This window comes from Mastigoproctus giganteus, chromosome 6 (assembly GCF_048544385.1).
Source record: "Mastigoproctus giganteus isolate SK-2022 chromosome 6, ASM4854438v1, whole genome shotgun sequence".
Classification (NCBI taxonomy): Eukaryota; Metazoa; Arthropoda; class Arachnida; order Uropygi; family Thelyphonidae; genus Mastigoproctus; species Mastigoproctus giganteus.
In genome coordinates this window covers 230,875,863-230,899,491 of record NC_143580.1, presented here as the reverse complement: position 1 = coordinate 230,899,491, position 23,629 = coordinate 230,875,863, and the positions used below count along the sequence as shown (strand labels likewise).

Genomic DNA, 23,629 nt, shown 5'->3' with positions numbered 1-23,629 from the left:
TTTATTTAGTATGTGTGCATGTAACGATTCATTAATTTATCAGTTGTTTCAGTTATTTATGAATCTTAGACATTTTTTAACATTTAATTTCAAAACAAACTGGCATGTTATTTGACTTTTTTCTGTGGTGTATGATGGAAGAAAACCATGTCATTATTCTTCTTTAGTTTATTAAAAATGAATGAAGAATATGAAATAGATTTATATAATTCTTATCCAAAAGTGACTTTACTACTGTGTTTGATATCTTTTTCTTTGATCTTGTGATAGAATGACGCACTGCATTCAAAACTGCTGGTTTTTTTTTTTTAGTGCCAATCAAAGCACAGGTGATAAATATATATTGATACGGTTATACTTCAATATGTATAAATATATATTGATACGGTTATACTATAGTACATGGGTACAACCCTGTCCATACTTTGGCGAGAAAGAGAGGAAGGCAGTGAAGGCACTTCTCACTCATTGCTTTCTCCCTCTCCTCCTTGCTTGCATGTTACTAGTAGATCTCACGTGACATTACAATATGTTGGAACTGAAATAAAGAAATGGCAGCGTGGCAATTTTTTTTTAAACAACTAACAAAAATTGACAACACATGCAACCACTGCTTCTTCTTGCCCTTACATTACTAAACAATTTCATATACATTAACAAGGAGAATTTCTTCTGCACATCAACAGAAATGCTTTTTTTTTTTTTTGTTCTGGGTGCTGCTGCTTCCAGACCCCTGCTTTTGTGGAGGCTGTCGCACCAACACCCTTGCTAATATAAAGAAAATCTGATACTAGCAACTCGTATACTTACTGTAAAAAAAAAAAAAAAAAAAAATCAAATCATCAAGAAAAAACTTGAAAACAAATGGGGGGGGAAAAAAAAAAGAACTACCCTCATCAGTCCTCACATTCTGGCTGGTACTCTTCATCAAACATCCACACTGGAAACACTTGTATTCCGAAGCTATCAAATTCACACTCGTGCATCATTCAATTAGTCTTACATCCATCCTTTTACAAACCATGAACACACAATAACCAAGGGTAGTAGAGCAGCACGACCATGATAACTAAACAACAGCATGATAATTTCACATTTCCCACTAAAATCAGAAGCAAATTTGATAGCAAATGATAATTTTTGATTTCCTGCTAAAATTAGAAGTGAATTTGCATCTGGTCAAACAATCAGAAACGCAAAATGAGGTAAATTGCACATTCCCAATAATCAGCCATCACAGAACTCGACCGGATAATCATTCCGTTCTTTGGCCACACCTGGAAAGTGGTACTCGTGTTCTGGAGTATAGCCATTGATACATGTTTTAAAATTTATATTTATAGTGGCAGAAGTGGAAAAGATAAACATATTGTGATAATTTACTCTATTGATAGGAGCAAATACATTATGCATTTTGTTGTGTGAGGAGACTTCCTTTCTCAGTGGTGTCAACTTAGACTGAAACAGAGTGTAGTGGATTTACTACATAGACGTGTCACACTCCTTATTTTAGGTGTTGCAGCAGTTTTCTTCTTTCGTTTTGCTATTATGAAAGCAAGGATGAATAATGTAAGCAGTTCATTTTGGGTGTTTCTTTTCATATTATGTGGATGCATGAATTTTTCCAAAAAGTAGCTGCATTAAAATTCTTCTAAATACAGTAGATTATTGATTACACTGGTTAGTGCAGATTTTAATGTTTCCAAAATTTTCTGGGTGTACTTTTAGTGCTAATTCTAAAAATCTAAACTCCTTTTACTTGTCAGTAAAGCTTTTTTACAAATGGTAAGAATTGTTTTCTTAGATATACATTCCATGTGTACAGGATATGAGTACTCTTTTGTGATTGACAGGTATATACATGTCCTGATGTGTTTAGACATGTCGATACCAAGTCAAGTACCTCTGCCTGCAAAGTTTCTTCTGTAGTCATGTTAATTAGTATCTCCTAACATGATTTTCATATTATGTCTTTCAGAATGGCCATTTGTGATTATGTGAACAATCCAGATATATTTTTGTTACAATTTGCAATATTTATCCGTGGCTAATGTGCTGGCCCCAGGAACAGTCTTTTCACGATATAGACAATTTTGAAAAGAATTGGTTCCCTGTTTTTCTGAAGAAGGCAATCAATGGTATTATTATTATTAGCCATATGATGCAAGGAAGCTTGAGGCTTATTCTGCACCAGCCAAAAAAATTTCCTGAGTTACCCTGAGAGAGAGAGAGAGAGAGAGGAATCCCCAAAAAGAGGATGATGATATCCAGCTCAGGACCCTGGGTTTGCCAAGCCCAAACTAACCAGATGTAAGCCCCTAGGGTTTAATATATATATATTGCAACAATGTTGCTGCAGTTATATACTTTTTTGGAATGTTGAACATAGTGGAGGCTATTCGTTAACTTATTAAAACAAAACCCAAAAACAAGTTTTCCGTCATAATGGAAACAAGTATGCATCCATTCCTGTAGCCCATTCATCACCCTTAAAACTAAGAAAATGTTAAACTTCTTTTGTAAAAAAAAATTCAGTACGAGGATCATGGATAGCTGGTGTGTGAGATTTTTTACTCTTTTTTTTTTTGACAAGAAAATGAGCGTTCCCCCGATGCGTTTGAAAATTGGCATGGTTAACAAAAAGTTCATCATAATTTCCACATTTGGAAAAGTTGCTTTCATATCTAATGCTTTTTTGTATATATTATTAATTGATCGCTTGTCTTCTTCATCTAAAAAGATTAAAAACTGTTCCAACTCATCTTTAAAATTACTTGAATCAAGGTCATCTTTATACATTTCTATTAAATTATTAACGTATTTTTTCTTTTCTTCTATACACAATGTAAACAGAAAAAAAACTCTAAAATTACTTATAACATTTTCATAGATTTTTCCGCGTCTGTTCAGTTCTGCTATTAAATGATCACATATTACGTAGAGTACATTATGTAAAAAAAATTCCTTTCCATTTTCTGTTCATGTTCACTCGTGATCAACTTCAAATGTTTTATCTGTTAGTTTTTTAACTTCTGATTCGATTTCATTGAAATTGTCTTATGTTTTCATTAATAAAAATTTCTAGACTTTTTAATGATGACGCACCTTTAACAGTTGTGCAGTCAATAGATTGTAAAGATTTACTCGTTGCATTGATTCTTTGCAAAATTTTATTCCATAGGACTATCATTACAGCAGTTTCATAATCATTCATTTCTTTAAGTAATGATTTTGCTTCAGTAACAACAATTTTTTTTTTTTTTTTTTTTCTTTTGTGGAATTGCATATCTCATCTAATGTCTCTTTTATATTTTTGTTGCCAAATTTTAACGCTAAAACTGCATCAGCCCTGGCAAGATCACCTTGTATCTGACAATTTCTTTAATGTATAAGAACCTTTATCCAATTTATTGCATAACATGTTCCATCGAAACATTGATGCAGAGAAAAAAAACAAACAAATTTTGCACTAATATAAAATATCTGGACGCATTACTACAACTCTGCTGTTGTTGTTGTTGTTTTGGATTTTAGGAGCATTAGCAACTAAGGCCATATTGCTCCGGGATATGCGGTGGTCATTCCCTGACCTTCCCGCATCCGCCGTATTTGGTGGTGACGGGCTCGAACCCCGGTCTAATCAAGAAGCGTGTGCTGCACACTGCTGCTCCTTCCCACCTGGCTACGGAGGCGCCTACTACAACTCTGCAGCAACATAACCATAAATTAAGTGAATGACTGGAGCACGGAATAAACGTTGCTGATGGAGCATGTTGTCTTATTCTTGTTTGCAGACATATTTGCTGCATTGTTGTATGATTGTCCACGGCAATATTTTATATCTACTGGCAAATTTTGCAAGGTAGATAAAACTGCCTCTTCTAGATACTCCGCATCATGTCTTTCTATAGGGAAGAACTTTAAAAATCTTTCTTTAACATCCCCATTTGCTGATAAATGCGCACTACGAAAGTAAGATGATCCATATGCACAACATCAGGTGTAGAATCTAAAATAATACTATAATATTTTGCGCATTTTATTTCCTCCACAATGTGTGCCATAAGATAATCGGCAGTTATTTGCAAAAGTTCATCACACGTCTGATGCGATAAGTAATTTACATGTCCCGCTACCTTGATTTCCATACTTTTGTAAGTGCAACTTTAAAAAATCGTCATGTTCGCTCAAATACTCTAAACTAGTCAAATAATTGCCTTTTCTTGAAGATGTTGCACTCTCATTATGGCCTCTAAAAGCAATGCCCAAACTTGCGAGGAATTTTATTGTGGATACAATTCTTTGCAGAATCTCTCTCCAACGATTTTCTTTTTGCAATGTAATTTGCAGATTTTGAACATCAATGCGATTTAACGTAGAGGAGCGCTTGTATAATGTACACATTGAAGCGACGTGCTCTTTTGACATTTCGTGCTCGGACAAAGTTATTCCAATATTTTTCCAATTTTGGAACCCTGTAGTCAACTTAGACTTTGAGTCCGAAAACATTTTGCATGGGTAACAATAAATTGATTTGTGGTTTCGGAAAAAATTAGCCATGTTCTTTCTTCTTTTTCACCATTTGAAATTTTTCTGTAAAAATGGTCTTTACGCAAGCCTCTGTAGTAAATGCGATCACCGTGTTTATAGACCGATTTAAGTGTAATTATATCGCCTATATTTTTTGTAATTATATCGCCTATATTTTTCTAATGGACTTTCTTCTATTTTTTTTTCTACTGGTTTTTCACCTGGTTGACTGTTGACTGGTGCTTCATATTCTTCATCATTGTTGCTTTCTTCTATACCTTGGTTTTGGTTTTGAACTTCAACTAACTCTTTTTGTTGACTGATGGAAGCTCCTTTTTCTTCATTTTCATTGTTGCTCGAATTATGATTGCCTGAATGGCCAGGGCCAGTTATAAATTTGTCCAATGCTCCTTTCTGTTGGTTGGCAACTTGCTCGTGTCTTTTTTTTAATTTGTCTTTTTCAGCCCCTGATAGATGTCGTTTCATTTTTCTAGCTACCATTGGTAGCCTACCAATGAAAAGAAAAATATAAAATTTAATAGTCTGAATGATTAGAATACTAGAGAAGAGATTTTTTGTTCGAGATTTTTCCATAAATTAATGATTAATTAAAATTCAAAAATTATTCATAAACTACGGAAATCCAGGCGCTGATGTAACAACAGGAATTAATTTTACCTTAATATAATTTCAACAATATAAGCGTATTAGCGTATATCATAAGTCTGCACTGCAGGAGAACCTTTGTAAGTACAAAGTAGCAAATAAGATTCTATTGCTCTGATGAGTGGTAGCGCAGCCGCCCGGGGCCTATGCAGCGTAGCATGTGTATAGTATGCAGCATAGTAATGAAATAATGAAAATAAGCGAATATAAACATACTATCAGGTTTTATCACCGATTGTAAACTTGTACGTATGTAAAATTGCACATATGAAACCAAACTTGGTGTCATTAGAAAAAAGTGTAAAGTTGGGGTTTTGCGGGGCCCTTCAGAAGTCGGGGCCCAGGGCACGTGCCCGCCATTAAATCCGTCTCTGTATAATGGGGCCATGACATCAGTAGGCAACATACATAAGATTAAAAACTTGAGGTACATCAATGACATTCATGTGCTAAGGCATATTAGAGAGTTTAAGCGGTAATTTACTTCCTATTGGGATGCTAGTATCATGTAATGTGTGCCATGCAGATAATGTAATGTGGAAATACATGCAGATAATGTGGGAATACAGGCTTGCGAGAACGTATTCCCACATTATTTGCATGGAGCAGTGTGGCATTGGAGGCAAATTGCTGCTATGGATAAAGGGGTGGTTGAAGGGGAGAAGACAGAGAGTGGTAATCAATGGACACTGCTCATCGTGGACTAATGTTATTAGTGGAGTCCCTCAGGGTTCAGTATTGGGTCCTTTATTGTTTTCTGTATTTATAAATGATATTGATGATGGTATATCAAGCTTAATGTCCAAGTTTGCAGACGATACGAAGGTTGGCAGGGTTGTCAAGGACACTACTGACACTATGCTGCTGCAACAGGATCTGGAAAGGTTGAGCAGATGGGCTGAGAGGTGGCAAATGAAGTTTAACATTGACAAATATAAAGTACTACATATGGGAAACAGCAACCCCAGAGCAACGTATCAACTCTGTGGTACTACACTGACAGTGGTAGAGAATGAAAGGGACCTGGGGGTGGTTGTGCAGGCAGATATGAAGTTCTCTGAGCAGTGCAGACGGGCTGCAAGAGTAGTTCATGGTGTATTGTCAATGATATATAGGAATGTTTCTAGCAGGGATAAGGAGGTGATTATTCCCTTGTATAAGGCAATGGTCAGGCCACACCTAGAGTACTGTATACAGGCCTGGAGACCTCATTTCAAGAAGGATGTAGAGCTGCTGGAACGAGTACAGAGAAGGGCAACAAGATTAGTGAATGGAACAAATAGGTGCTCTTACGAAGAAAGGCTTAAGTTTTGCGAATTAGTGTCTGGAGACTAGGCAGCAGCGAGGTGATCTGATAGGTGTACATAGCCTTGAATGGTTTGAGCATGCTCAATGCTGATGGGATTCTTCCTCTTGCTCAGAATAATCACCTGAGAGGGCATAAATTCAAATTGAGGAAAGACAGATGTAGGATAGATGTGCGGAAATTTGCCTTTAGCCAGCGGGTGGTTGGTAGGTGGAACAGACTTCCATCCCTTGTCGTGGAAGTTGATAGCCTAAATAAGTTTGACTCGGCTGGACAGGTATTTCGAATGAACAGAGGGGTGAAGTGGAAGTGGTTATTTTTTATTTATTTATTTTACTTTAATTTTTTTGGCTGATGCTGCATAAGCTTGCTTTCTTGCATCAAATGCCTCTGCTAATGCTAAACGTAGTGTTGACTGTGCATGTGCACCAATTGTGCTACTTTTTTGCCTCAAAGTGAGTGGTTGGTGCCCAGCACTCTGCCATGAACTTCGAAATGTGCCCATAGGCATGAAAAGGTTGGAACTACTGGTCTAAAAATTTGATTACTTGCTTTTATTAATCCTATAATATTATGCATCTTATATTTAGTTTATCAACTAAAATTAGTTATAAGCAATTTTTCCTAGTTTTTGTTAGAATACTTGTTTGTCTATACTAGACAACACAGGCAAACCATAATTTGGATTAGTATCATCTATATGTGATTATGATATTATTTTCATTTTTAAAGTAAAGGGATAATAGCACACCTAGCCAAAATAATTTAACCACCGTTGGCAATTGTATAAAACTAATATGCTGACTAAGCCTTTGAGGTTATTTGATGTATTAATTTTATTTTTACCATTTTAGTTTATTTTTTGTATTAATGTATGATTTTCAGAATTTTGTTGAAGTTTAATTACTAATTCTAATTTGTGTCCTGAACTAATGGACTGCTTTGGAGAATGTTTGTGGGGCAGACTATATCAACAGAAAGGTACCATTGTGTAAGAAAAAAAACAAGAAAACATTGACTTCAGCATGATCATTCGGTAGCAAAAAAATCATAGAAGAGATTGAATTCTTTTTACCATATTTTTCAAATTTTCCATTTTTTTAAATTCCTCCCTGGTGCCTCCGTAGCCATGTGGGCAGGAGCAGCAATGCGTGGCACACACACACTTCTTGATTAGACCGGAGTTCGAACCTGTGACCACCAAATATGGAGGATGCGGAAAGGTCAGGAAATGACCACCGCATATCCTAGGAGCAATATGGCCTTAGTTGCTAATGATCCTAAAAACCAAATAACAAATTCCTCCCCATTGATTATTCATGTGACTAGTCCTCAGTATGAAAATCACTCACTAGATTTTCATACATCAAGCAGAGGGCCTGATTGAACAGTATACTCAAGGATAGACAACATGAGTAATCAAAAAAGTTCAGGGACATCTAATATTTGGGAAATTGAACTTGCTGGCTATTCCTGAAGGATTTCTTTAAAGCAATACCCTTTATTGTGTACACTGATTTCAACACTTCTGCAACTTTTAGAAGCATTCCTGGAAGTTTTTTTTTTTTTTTTGGTAATTGTTAATAGTTATGTTATAGAATTGCTAATCGCTATTTTGAACATTTCCAACAACTATGGAAATGTTCAAAATTTCCATAGTTGTTGCAAATCTGTGACCCTTCAAGCAGTTTTTAAGCTTGGGAAATAAAAGAAATCACAGGCAACTACATCTGGTGAGTGGCAGATCGGGGACCACAGTGATGGACTGCTTTGCAAGAAATTTTTGAATGGAGAATGCTGAGTGTGCATGGTGCATTGTTATGATGCAAACACCATTTTCCTGAAGCCCTCTTTTCTGGCTGTTTTCTTCAAACAGGATCACACAATTGCCATAGAACTTTTTGAAGTATTCTTGTTTCCTGGTTGATTATGTTGGACAAATTCATAATGAACAGTGCCCAGTGAGTCAAAAAATACGATAAGCATAATCTTCATATTTGATTGAGATTGTCTTGCTTTTCTTTGGGCCTTGCAGAAGATGAAGTCTTCTGTTGCAAGGACTAGCCCTTTGTTTGCATGTAATTGCCATATGGTTCATCACCAGGATGGAAGAAACAGTGTTGGCAACACCAGCAGTACATTGATAAAGATCCTGACATGTAATGCCCTCAGTGATAATCAATGTGGATGCCAAGACACTTGCTGAAACTTATTGCATTCCCAAATGTGTTAAATTTGATTTGCAATGTCCTGTAAGAAATAGAAATTTTCTGCTAATTCTGCCAGTGTATGTAATAAATATTATAAATATGAAGTAATAATGTGAAATCATGTCAATGTGCCAGGTAGAGGTCTGCACGGGCCTACATTTTTTATTTTTAGCCGGCCTAACCCTGAATTTGTTTTTCAAATTCATTACCCATACTTGACCCACCCGAACTGATTTTTATGCCAGCCCAACTGAAACTTTTTATATAAATAAAATTGCCAGCATTAGTTTCTGAAGTTTCATAATAATAAAAAAACGAACGATCAGATTCAAAATTCAGTATAATTATATAACAACAATCCAAAATAATTATCAGTATTAATTATAAAAAGAAAATATAATAAAATTTCAACTTACCATATTTAATATAATTCCATATAATATCGGCGTGGATACACCATAGATAACTCTTAAGAAAAAACTACAATAGTAGTGTGGGAGGCATAATTTCCTCTGTATCTCATATTGTGCTCGTCCTTCACAATGAGTTGCCATGGTATTGCACTACTTTGAATAAGTAACGCCTCACTAATAGAGAAGACTTGTTACTTATTCTCGGTGGACACCACAACCCAGACGGCACCATTTCAAAGCTATTGGCCTATCATCGGAAGGACGAGCACAATATGAGATACAGAGGAAATGATACCTCCCACACTACTATCATAGTTTTTTCTTAAGAGTTATCCATGGTGTATCCACACCGATATTATATAGATATGAAACTCTTACTCTTAACATATGCCTTGTTGCATTTAGTTATTTTAAATATTACTATATAAACCTTTTGCCCTCTCATGTTGTGTGATTATCTCCACAACTGGGTCGTCATGTCTGCAATACCAGGGTACCTGCCCACCCACCAATGATAGGCCAATAGCTTTGAAATGGTGCCGTCTGGGTGGCGGTGCCCACCGAGAATAAGTGACAATAGTCTTCTCTATTAGTGAAGCATTACTTATTCGAAGTAGTGCAATACCATGGCAACTCGTTGTGAAGGATGAGCCCAATATGAGATACAGAGCAAATTATGCCTCCCATACTATCGTAGTTTTTTTCTTAAGAGTTATCTATGGTGTATCCACACCGATATTATATAGATATAAAACTTTTACTCTTAATATATTATGCCTTGTTGCATTTAGTTATTTTTAATATAACTCCAAAACGAATATCTATTATCCACCCCTACCATTCACCTTCTCTTCACATGCTTTTTATTGAAAATTGTTGTGCAGAAATAAAATAGATTCAACACTGCCGCTACTAAATTGGTTTGATGCTCATGCACTGCTAATCCAACTGCACTAAAATTTCTTTCGAAGCTTATGCTAATGGCAGGTCATTTCTACAAAAGAGTAAAAAATTCAGTGAATTTTGGAGAATTTGATGAAATGTGCCTTATTGGTCAATTAAAGGTGGCAACACACACATAACACACATTTTTTTAAAAAACATTTAAGAATTTAAATACATAAAAAATATTTAAAAAAATATATGTAAGAAATAGCTCAAAGTCTGAAATGTTTGAAATAACAATTCATTACGATTATTTGTACCTGAGCCAAGCCCAAACATCGTTTGTGTTATCCAGCTCGAGGGCTGGGTTGGGCCAGGCCTGAGCCTGTGCAGACCTCTAGTACCAGGAAAAGCAGAGGTGTTTTTTCACAGCTAGTCACAATGGATGAAACTTGGGTCCAATACAAAATAATAATAAATTTCTATTAATTTTGCCAGTGTATATAATGAATATTATAAATGGGAAATCATTTATATCCCCCCCCCAAGTTTCTTCTACATGAAAATTCAGCATGACTGAAATATAAAAGTAATGGCAATACACCTTTTGTGTGCCCATCTTTTATCACAATCATTTTTATTTTTCTTACAAATCGCCTTCTTTGCATATTACCACCTGTGTGTATATTGTTACTAAGAAAAATGTATCTTGCAAATTGATGTCTCCTGAATTCATTAAGTAAGAAAAAAACGCCATAGACTATAGGAATACTGTACATGTATGTATATAGTATTCTGGCTGATATATATAACACACAACTCATCCAACTATATCAGTCCCCCCCTTTTGTATCATTGTGAAATGTAATGATTCGTGGCTTTATTTTTCTTCTTGTTGAAGCATTAAATTTATTGCCATGATTGCACATCACATGTCAGAATAATGTTGTAGCTTTTTTTTTTTTTTTCTTTGTGATGTAGGTACTATTGTGATGCTTTCCTGGAATGCAAATATATTGGGATTAGCTGATTTATTCTTTGTGGCTATAAACTCCCACAATTTCTTTTATTTTCTGTGATAATAACCTAAATAGGCAAGTGGTCAACTTTGAGAATCTTTTGAAAAATAGTGTTTCCCTACATGAACTGTTATTAACTGGACACAGTGAAGTAATGTAAACAGTATTATGTAGCCTCACAGGTCCCGCAGCTTACACAAAGTGAACAACAATATACACAGACAAAAAAAAAAACCTTGAACATATGACTGAGGACACGTATGTTCATTAAGAAAGTACAAAAAAGTAAAAGCTACTAGCTACCAACCAGTTTTACCAAGATTAAATATTTTGCAGCAGGGCCTGTCAGGCAATGCTCCTGGTTTGATGTGTTTTCCTGAACTTCTTTACCCATGTGTGATGCTAAGAGTAGTAGTAGTACTACTACTACTGCCTGTTTTTACCCTTAGTACCCTTAACACAGTCTATATATTTGCTTTTCACATGAGGACTCTCAAAAGACCTTGTAATTTCCCACATCTGGCTCAGCAGGCTGCTGAACAGAAGTGCTGCAGGAAATCAGTTTTTGTTTTAATTGACATCATTAAAAAGTAAAGCCTATTTCCTCTAATGATTTTAAGAGTGAAGTGATAGCATTATTAGTGGATTAAATGTCCTACATTAGGTAATATGAATTTTTATGCAAATGAACTTTGTACAAATGTATAATTTTTATGTTGCTGAATAAGTTATTACAAAATAGGATATTCAGTTATGGGATGTATATAATTGTAAGCATCAGTTGAATGGATATTATTGCCTTAGGGGGAACAAGTACAGTTCTGTTATTTCAAAATGAATTTGTCTAAGTAAAACTTTTCCCAAAGGGCTTTGAAGAATATTAATAATATTACATTGCCATTTGAGAGTGTTACACCAGTTTCTCAGAGATGAATTAATAGTTGGTAGCACCCTTGATATCATCGCTGTTTTTGTTACCTTCGGACATTGAGTTGAAATTGGAAAGTTAATATATTAAAAATACCTTGGTTGTCTATTCACAGTACTTCCGGATTGCATCTGAGGTTATATGTACCTTATGGTGATGCTGTATAATAAGGATACAAATGGAGGTATCTGCATAATAGGAAGAAGCAGGTAAGCTGGGAACTGAATACTCGTACAGGTTCCACAGACATCTTCAGATATTTACATGTATTGATAATGTTATCCAAAAGCAGTATTTCTGATATAAGGAAATTACCTAAGATATTAATTATACACAAATTTTTACTTACCTATTCAAATAAAAATGAACATAAAGAAGCCTTAAGCCACAAAGTTAGCTAATAAACAAGTGAAGTAACTGTTTACCAGTGAAGTTGACTGGAGATAAAAAGCTGATATGTGTAAAGATTGGTTTATCTTTTTTTACAGCCTAAACATTTACTGATGGCATTGCGGTCTTGTGAATAATTATAAGTTATAAGAAATGATATAGTAGGGATTATTTTTAAAATTTTTTAAAATTAACACAATGTTGAATAAAAATCATTAATTTAAATTGCTTTTAATGACATTTTGAAATTACCTAACAAAATGTTTATCATGTAATTATTACTTGCATAGATTCAAATGATGAATTGATGCCATTTCATATGTTTTTCTTTGTTGTCATTTCCAGGTAGGCAAGCTGATCCATAAATGGATCAGTTTGCCTACCTGGAAATAATCAGAATCTCTAATCCACCAATTATTTTTAATGATCTGTGTATAACACACACACACACACACACACACACACACACACACACACACACACACACACACACACACACACACACACAGCTCATCTGTCAGAAGTTACATATCCAGAGCTTGCCTTATAAGTGTTTTACGTTATTCCAATTGTACAACTTGTTTCTGCCAACCTGATTTTGATATGTTTTTGTTTGCATCCAGCAAAGTTCAGTTTGAATTCAGGTCACGCTGATACGATGGTAGGCAGGGTTCCTTCTAAGCTGCACAGCCATGCAGTGGTTTTGGAAGTGCCATGCACTAAATTTTTTGATTGTATGCTGCATTTTGGATTGCAATTGAATGTAGCTACACTAGGTCCCAACCTGCCTGTGACTCCTTCCCATGAAGTGTTCATATATTTTTCTTACTAGATTACTATTTATGCTTTTTATCTGTTAGGAACCACATGTGCAGGAAAACTTGGAATAACTGCAATACAACACAGACAGTTGAAAGAAATTATTTTTCAGAGAAAATGTACCTCCTATCTCTCACTAATAAGAGATCACATTTTGATACTGTCTACTGTTGGTAAATGATGTATGAGAAGCATTATGATGATTGCTTTCCAAATGTTTACAGTGTAGTTTTTAAAATTTGTTACAACTGTCAAGAGTAGTTTTCATAAAACTAATTTTGTATTTTTAAAATTATTTTCTCTCATGATTATAATTATCTGTTATTAAATTGTTTATTTTCCAATTCATGTGTAAAAATCACATGTAATTATTATCATTAATGATTATAATCGTTAATTAGTTTTGTACAGCGATCAGCAGGGTAACAGCTTAAGGTAAGCACGCCAAAGTGGTATTCATTCCATGGAAAAAAAATTAGAGGGGACTGTGGTAGGTAAGAATACTAAATATAGGCGACATAAAACTAAATGACCATTTTCTGGTAACACTTTGTAAACGATGTAATTTTTGTTTCAGTTACATTTTCTTTCTTTAAAAAAAAAAAAAGACTTCACAATTTCATATCTGCCCATATTGTAATGTATCACCACCAAGTGTATAATTTATTTGTGGGTTGCTATTCCCCAAGTGTATCATTTATTCCCCTCTATTCCCTACCTTGTGTTTAGCAGCATTAAAACAGCTGCCACTTAAAACAGCTGCTCTGACCATCGTTCAAGTCATCGTGAAGGAGCACTGCTTGGCACTGATCATTAACAACTGTCAATCTTTATGTTATCTGCAATTCCCATTTCAAAGTGTCAAGAAGATAAAGTAGTATCATGACTACAAAGTCATGATGAAAATAGTCTTTTCCCGAGAGCTCATTGGCATTCTCTACTTAATGCAAATGATAAGGAGCATTGTCCGACACAGTAATACTTCTGCTTGGAATATTTGGTGTGAGCTAGCTGACAACCCATCACTGAAAATTTCCTGCTTTCATAGAAGTGTGGTAATTTGATTTTAGTATGGGGAAAAAAAAAAAAAAAAAGCTAGTACAGGAAGTTCCCACTTTATCAGTTTTCGCTTTGAGTTTTTTTCAAGTATCAACAAAATCGAAAATATGAACATTAATTGCAATAAATAAATGCTAAACATTCATAACTATGGCATTTCAAATCACACGTGTAGCTTTACAATATTGTACTACTGTGCATGTGTTTGTTTTTTCAGGCAGAAGAGAGCATCTCACTGACTCATATAAGATAAAGCAGTTACTTTGCTAACATCAGAGTGGTTTTGTTGCTCTTCATTTTTGCTGTCTTGTCTTATTTCAAATTTTATCCCCCTTATTAACAATAAACATGAAATTTATAAAGAAAAGAAGACTCTTGGAAGCACCTCCGTAGCCAGGTGGGAAGGAGCAGCAGTGCGTAGCACACGCTTCTTGATTAGACCAGGGTTCGAGCCCTTCACCACCAAATACGGAGGATGCGGAAAGGTCAAGGGAATGACCACTGCATATTCCCGGAGCAATATGGCCTTAGTTGCTAATGCTCCTAAAAACCAAATAACAAACGAACAACTGTCTTGGAAACAAATGACCTGAAGCATTTCTATTATTATAATTTGCTTGATTTTAGATGCTATGTTTTCCTTTCTTTGGATAAATAAATCATTGTTTAAGCATAAAATATTGTTTTGTTGACCTTTATTTAACATTACTATGGTCAGATTTTTTATTGAGAACGTAACCCTTGTATTTAACATTGCATCTATGGGAAATGAATTCCCACTTTACGAACGTGCGAATTAACTCGTAAAGTCTGGAATTATCTGTGTATATATTGTTTCATGAAGTATTGATATTAACAGCATTATTACTGTCCTTTCAGTGATGCATATTTTCCAGCAGTGCTTTCCTAGTCCTAATGTTGCAGCTGTTGTTACACATTTATTGTTTATTATAGGTTATTTCTACTTTCCCTTCAGAAATAATGCAGTTTTGCAGAATAATCTTGCCTACTTCTTTTTGTGGACCATCCCTTTTAGTGACACTCATCCTTGCTTTTTTTTTTTTTTTTTTTTTTTTGGCTTTAGCTCAGTGGTTTTCAAACTTTTTTTATAATAACAGCACCCCTAAGTAATTTATTTTATTTTGTGGCACCCCTACTCAATTTTCTACCTGTTAGATCCGATTCTCTCTGTGTGTGTATATATATCTAATAATAATAAAATATGTTATATGATAGTTATTACAATAATATAACTATAAACAAAATTACAATTCGTAATACAAATTTTATATATATATATATATATATTTTTTTTTGTATAGTTTAAGTACAATTAGTAAAATAGGTAAGATATATATCATATAGGATAAGCTGGTAGCTACTTAACCCTATAATAGCCATAACTGGTCCAAGAGGCCAAACCTAGTAAAGGATGATCATTAGTCAAAGTAAAAATAAATCAATTAATAAACATAATAATAATATATATCAAGTCATACTGAAAGGGACTTTATCGAGGGCTAACCCTTTCAATATGTCCCCTACAATTAACCCGGCTATCAGTTTCTGATATCATCTGCCTGTTTAACGCAGTCAAAAGGTAATTCATGCGATAAATGGATAAGTATAATTGTTTAGTTAACTTTACATAAGTTATTTATTAATTTTCTATATTTTATATATATATATATATATAAAAAGCTAGTAAGAAATTAAATTAAATAAAACTGCTATAATTATAAATAAAATACGGCATGAACTATCATATTACAAAAAAATAATATATATATATATATATATATAATTTTATTCTTTATATAGAGGTATTAAATAAACATCAATTATAGATGACCGTACACCCATTTATAATGAAAAAAATGTATAAATAAAAAAAAATAAAATAAGTTTAAGTAACTTAAACCCAAATGACGTGGCGCCCCTGGAACGTTGTTGCGGCACCCTGGTTGAAAACCACTGGTTTAGCTAGTCATTGTATTAATTAGACAAAATACTGTATGTTAGTATTATAGTGCATGAAAACAAGCATATACAGCATCAGCCAAAAAAAAAGTACTTGCATCATTTGTTCATCCCTTCTAATAAATTTTCTGTTTATAATCTGGGATGACCACATGGTCAGAGGAGTTCACAAGATAGAAGGAATACAAAAAACAGCACTGTATTTAGCAGTCACAGGCTTGCACCATGGCCATGTACATGTACTTATGCACTATCACGCATGACCACTCGACTAATACTTTTATTAAATTTATTCAAACTACACATTTTTATGACACAAGATGGAATATCAGTGTTCCAAAAATCAGCTACTCTCTGGCTTAAAGCAAATTTTCACACATCTGTCCTGCATAATCTTTTTTTAAATTTCAGTTTGTCTCCATATGTGTGTAATTCGAGAATGAATAAGGATGCCATCAGCATTTAGTAGTTTCCATAGGCAGATGGTCATTCACTAGCAATTCCCTGATACAGTCATGCTACAATTCCTTCCCTTTTCACCAACAAGCAGTTGGTCTAAGAAATGGACTGCTTACATAAGCAGTTCATATGAATTGTGGGTTATATGACAGCACGACAAAACAAATGGCCCTCAGTCCCCAGCGTCTTTCACTCCCCCTCTTACGGCAGCGAGAGGATCAGAGTGGAAGCAGAGGGTGCTAAGAATCTCTGGGTACGACCAGGCTTCCATGCATGGAAACTGAACTTGGCCTGTTACAACGTAAGATTGCTCATCGATGAAGACAGGATATTAGAGCTCGAAAAGGAATTAGAAAATGTGAATTGGAATATCATTGGTTTGGCTGAAACAAGAAGAAATGAATCACTTATAAGTTTATCAAGTGGAAATCTGCTGTACACCAATGGAAACAGTGAAAGGAGTGAATGTGGAGTTGGGTTTCTGGTCCATAAAGATTTAAAAAACAACATTTTGGAATTCAAAAGTACATCACCAAGGGTGTCAAGACTAATACTCAAGATTTCTAAGAGGTACAAGCTAAAGGTTTTAATGATTTATGCACCAACATCGAGCCATCATGATGAAGAGGTTGAAGAAATGTACACCGAAATTGAGTCTTCTAGAGGAGCAGAAAAACCACTACACTATTATTATGGGAGACTTCAATGCCAAGGTTGGAAAAAGACAAAACACTGCAGAAAGGGGAACTATAGGAAATTTTGGAATTGGTGAAAGAAATGAAAGGGGTGAATGACTTGTGGAATTTGCAGAATCTCAAGGATTGTCAGTAATGAACACTTTTTTTCAAGAAAAGGGTGAACAGAAAGTGGACATGGAAGAGTCCAAATGGATTAACAACTAATGAAATCAACTTCATCCTCACTAACAGAAGATATATTGTGGATAATGTTACAGTCCTGAATAAGGTAAATGTTGGAAGTGATCACAGAATGGTAAGAGGTATACTTGATATAGATGTAGGAAAGGAAAAAACTGACTCGAGTAAATAATACAAAGGTCTTTGAGATAACAGAAGAGGAGAAAAAGCAGTATGTACTAGAACTTAAGAAGAAGTTTGAGCTTCTGCAGACTGCTCAGGACCAAGATATCGACAAGGAATATTATGACTTTCTGAAAGTGATAAAGCCCAAGAAACCTATAGGGAAAAAGAAATCCAAAGAAGAAAAAATTAGTCAAGAAACACTTGTTATGATGAACCGAAGACGACAAATGAAGAGCAAGATAAACACTGACAAGGAGAAAATTGAGTATACTGAGTTATGCAAAGCCATTAGAAAGAGACTCAGAGAGGACATAAGAAGATTTAACACAAGAAAAGTAGAACAAGCATTAAGGGAAAACAAAGGACTTAAATCAACAGCCATGTTGATTTAATCAACAGAAAGACAAATGATGCTGAAACTGAAGAATAGCGATGGTTTACTTATAAATAGCAGAGAAGGCATAATTAAAATAGCAGAAGACTACTATAGAGAATTATACAAGGAGCGAGGGAATGATGCCAGCAGTGGGGAATGGATTGCAAATTAGCAACACATATGACATACCCGATATTCTTTCTGATGAAGTAGAACATGCATTGAAGAAAATGAAGAATCAGAAAGCCCCGGGGGAAGATAAAGTTACTGTAGAGTTGTTAAAATTGGGAGGAAGAGACTTAACACAAAAACTGGCAAGACTCTTCACGTAGTGCATTAGAAAAGCTGTTACGCCTAAGCAGTGGAATAATGCACTCATAGTTTTGCTGCATAAGAAAGGAGATAAATTAGAAATTATAGACCAATTAGCTTGTTATCCCACATCTTCAAGTTGTTCACAAGGGTCATTACTAACAGATTAGAAAGAATACTTGATGAGAATCAACCGAAAGAGCAAGCTGGCTTTAGGACAGGATTCTCAACTATGGATCACGTTCATCTAATATCACAGCTAATGGAGAAAGCAAATGAATATAAAACACCATTATGCCTGGCATTTGTGGATTATGAAAAGGCATTTGACTCCATATAGCATAAGGCAATGTTTTGGGCACTGGAAAGACAATATATATGAGAAGAAAATATATGAGAATGCTGTCTCCTTTATTAGACTGGACAAAGACAGTTGGAAATTTAAAATCGAGAAAGGAGTTCGACAAGGAGACACAATATCTCCGAAGCTGTTTACTGCTGCCCTTGAGGAATCTTTCAGAAGATTAGAATGGTCATAGAAAGGAGTCAGTGTGAATGGAGAGTACCTAAACCATTTAAGATTTGCAGATGCATTGTGGTCATAAGCCACGATCCAGATCCCAAAGAATCAGAGAAAAATCTTAATCAGTTATGCACAGTTAGTAAGGATTTTGGACTAAAGATGAATATGGTTAAAACAAAAGTAATGATGAATAAGTATGCCACAGAAAGGGACATAATGATTGAAGGAGCGGTAATTGAAAAGGTGGAGTCATATACTTATCTGGGACAAGTTATTAGCTGTAATAATGATAAATGGCTGAAAGTCAAGTGAAGAATAAATTTTGGATGGATAGCATTCAGGAAATATAGTCACATACTGAAGAGCAATATCCCAGTTTGTCTGAAACGTAAAATAATGAACCAATGTATTACTCCCTACCATGACTTATGGAAGTGAAACTTGGGCACTCACCAAAAAAATGGAAGAGAAGCTGAGAACTATACAGTGAAGAATGGAATGAATTATATCGGGAATCAGACTGTTAGATAAGAAGAGAAACACATGGATTAGGCAGCAAACTCAAGTAAAGGACATTCTTATCAAAACTAAAGAATTAAAATGGTCTTGGGCAGGACACATAGCTCGACATGATGACAGATGGACTAAGAAAATAACAGAATGGTACCCAAGAGGAGCTAGAAGAAAACCTGGAAGACAAAGTTGGAGATGGATAGATGAAATTGATGAATTTGTGGGTAGTAAATGGATGGCAATTGCACAAAACAGAAGGAACTGGAAAGTTGCTGGAGAGGCCTTCATTCTATAGTGAATTGAAAATGGCTGATGATGATGTGGGATATGAGTACATGGAATAAGAGTATAGGGCAATTAATGAGAGACCCTCACTGCTTGCAGGCTTTTTCTCCACTATAGTTTATCAATCTTTTTACAGCCTTAAACACTTCAATCAGGTCTCATTGCCATTGCTTAGTTTCCAAATGCTGTAATTACAGAAGTGAAGTCTTTCTTGGTAAAATTACCCTTTTGTGTGTCCTTAACTAATTTTATTGCTCTTCTCTGCACTGGTTCCAAGAGATCTATAACCTTTCTATCATAAGGCATGCTCAAGGTGTGGCCTATTCATTGCCTTATACAACAGGATAATCAGCTTGTCCCTGCTAACAAAATTCCTGTACAGGCATACCTCGAATAACGAATAGGATGCGTTCCACAAAATTACTTCGTTAAGTGAAACTTCGTTTTCAGAGGTAAAAATACTATGGCCAGAATAGGGATACGTTCCTACGTAAAGAAAATGAAAAGCTTTTTTTTCGAACAAAGAAAAGTTTTATTAAATAAACAGTCAACTTACATACAAAGTGAAACCACATTTTAAAATACGAGTCTAAAGTTGATTGTTTATGCTCTTTTTCTCTTTCATTTAACAATTGCCTATACGAAGTTATTGCATTTAACACTGATCGCTTAACAATAAAACTTCTTCCTAAATCAGGATCATTTTCACTAAAAAAATTTAAAACGTTTTCATTTAAGCACCTTTTTAAATCTTTGGTTGTTAACACTTTTTCGGCAGGAACTTCTTTAACTTCGTCATCATTATCTTTGTCTTCGTTGCTAACAAGGTTTTCTAAATCTTCCACTAAAAAACCATCATCTTCTGCATTCAATAAATTTCTAACATCCTCTTCATCGACATTTTCGAAACCTATTGATTGAGCCATCTGGATAACTTCATTTCTAATTTCTTGGATGATGTTATTTTCTTCTTCTAGTACAACTTCTGGCCATATTTTGCACCAAACTCGATTTAAGCATTTCTTAGTGACTTCTTCCAAGAACTATCAATGTTTTCAATTGCGTTTTTAATGGTGTAGTTTTTCCAAAAAGATTTAACTGTCATTTCTTCTGTATCCTCTAGTTCAGTTAAATTGCTTAATGTTCGACGCAGATAATAAGCTTTAAATGATGCTATTACTCCCTGATCCAATGGTTGAATCAGGGAAGTTGTGTTTGCTGGAAGAAACACAACTTTGACAGGAATGCATGTGTCCAACGTGTTAAGATCAGTAGGATGTCCCGGAGCAACAACAAAAGAGCTTTTTCTTCAAAGTTGTTTTTTTGACAATACCGTTTTACTTCAGGACAAAAGTGGTTAACAAACCAATCAGTAAATAACTCCTTGGTAACCCACGCTTTTCTATTTGCTTTCCATATTACAGGTAAATTCATTTTTATGTTACCTTTTAATGCCCTTGGATTTTCTGAATGGTAAACTAATAACAATTTTAATTTATAATCGTCAGAGGCATTTGATCCAAAGAGTAACGTTAAACGGTCTCTGGCTGCTTTGTGAACCCAGCAGCTGATTTTTCTTCAATAGAAATGAAGCTTTTTGTTGGTAGCCGTTTCCAGAACAAACCGCTTTCATCAACACTGAACACCAAATTTGGAAAATTTTCACGTTCAATTGTTTCCTTTAGTTTTTTTGGAAACTTATTTACAGCTTCTCCTGTTAATTTTACACTATGAATCCTGGCCCGTTTTTTAAATTTCTCGAACCAACCACGAGAAGCCCCAAAGGTTTCCTTAATTTCTTCAGTTTGTTTAGATTTCAGGTGATTAAACTGGAATATTTTTTTTTTATGTTAAATGGGGCTTGAAATTGCCGACTTCGTTATATCGAAGCCTCGTTATCAGAGGTTACGTTGAGCGAGGTATGCCTGTATTTCATTGACAATATGCCATGAGTTGTAGCTTGTCTGCACTGCTCTGAGTGCTTCATGCTGGTCTGCAATTTTTTTTTTTACATTCTTCACTAACTTTGTGTGGTATTGCCCAGTTGGTATGTTATTTTGGTCACATTACCTTCTCCCTTCCTGCAGCAGAGCCACAGCATTCTATCATCCAGTTACATAGGATAGCCCAATTAAAATTTAACTGCAGCAAAATATTTCTCTGCATTTCATAAAGTTGGATCTTGCACCATTATAAAGTAATCAACTTTTTTTTTTGTTTTCATTGTCATATAGACAAGCATTTGGAGCGAGTGGATGGGTGAAATGAGAAAGGTGTTTTTTTTTTTTTTTGGCTGATGCTATATAAGATTGCTTTCTTGTATTATGTGCCTTTGCTAATGCTAATATGTGCAAACTATTTCATGCAGAAGGAAGTCTGCAGTAAATAGTTTCTCATTTTCAAGATTAATTAGAAAATCAGAATTTCTCATTTTCAAGATTAATTTCCTCTAGACTTCTGTAGCATCTTAACAATCTTGACATCATCTGCCATATTAAAATTTGAACATTTCCTTTGGATTTTATTGAGATTTAACCAAAAGAAGCACTGCCACAACCATAAATTCACTAGTCTATATGATTTTATAGACAACTCAGAAGGTCATTGAAAGACTGGTAGTTTGTAGAAGTATTATTGATAATAAGCCGAACCTTCCCAATTTATTTTTGTAAAGTTTTCAGCTAGTAGTTTTATGAAAAAATGAACAGGTAATGGAAAACAAAATCCTGTTTTCCCTTACCTTCCCCCCTCCATTATACTTTATCCCCATCATCTCCACCAATTTCAACCTACAAAAATGCAGTTCATTGTAGTAAAAATGTAGTTTCATCTCAGTGTTTATTTTAACGATTACTGATTTGTTTCCTGGTCAAAGAATTTGACCAATGTCTACTCTGTTCTCTACATATGCAAGAAACCCTTCTTTTGACAGAAGTTGTAATCCAGAATGAATCACTATTTGCTCATGACAATTTGTATGGTGATTGAAGCAGTCATGCTATTAGCACACAATTTGAAAGTTGATTTACATTGTGGTTATACATATGTATACATAGTTAACTTTATATTTTTAAGTGTATATTTTTCTATAGTATGATGTATTTTGTTATTTGTGCTTCATATGAGCAGTTTATTCTCCATTTGGAATAAATTTATGGATCAGTTGGGATATTACTCAGGATTTACCTGTTTTACAGTGGTAAGTAGATTTTAACACTTTAATTAGATAAATATGCCTGTTAATTTTCTATGATAACACATATAAAAATTGATATTTTTAGTGTTGTTTTTCATTCTGAATTAAATTAAAGCCTAAATGATGTTCTTAGGATGGGATTATAAAAAGATGAGATCTTTTAGAAGTATATTCAGATGAAATTGGATGGATTTGTAGCAGAGTTGAATGTCTTGTTCAAAATGGTCATTTGTATAAATGACCATTTATACAAATGACAATTAGTCATTTGTATGACTAATTGTCATTTAATAGCAATTTCCCACCTTTAGTTTTTTTTTATTGCTGACAATCTGTTACATTACATTTTTTTCCTCAAAAGTTAAATTTAACTCCCAACAGGGGCATATTCAGGGGTGGGCAGAAGGGACATATGTCACCTTTAACCAAAAATTTGAAATTAAAGAAAAAGGATGCAGGTGGCATTCTAAAAAAAAATCCCCAAAACCTTGATCACCATGCTACCCCTTACGATGATACCTGAACCTGATTGCCATTCCCCCTTACAATGACACCTGGATACGCCACTGACCCCCAGTATGGAACAGTTGAGTTTTTTCTGCTTTTAAAATTTTCACTCCAGCTAATTGAGTTTCTGTGAACAACATTGTCAGTACATATTAGAAATATAATGCTGTCATAAATGATCAATCTACTATGGCTATTTGAATATTTCTA

The 23,629-nt window shown here is 34.6% G+C and overlaps 1 protein-coding gene across 2 annotated transcripts in view; it reads left to right on the top strand.

Moving 5' to 3' along the window:
- LOC150085071 (heterogeneous nuclear ribonucleoprotein U-like protein 2) overlaps nucleotides 1-23,629 on the top strand; it is a 372,157-nt gene that overhangs the window by 1,227 nt on the left and 347,301 nt on the right. The window lies entirely within an intron of this gene.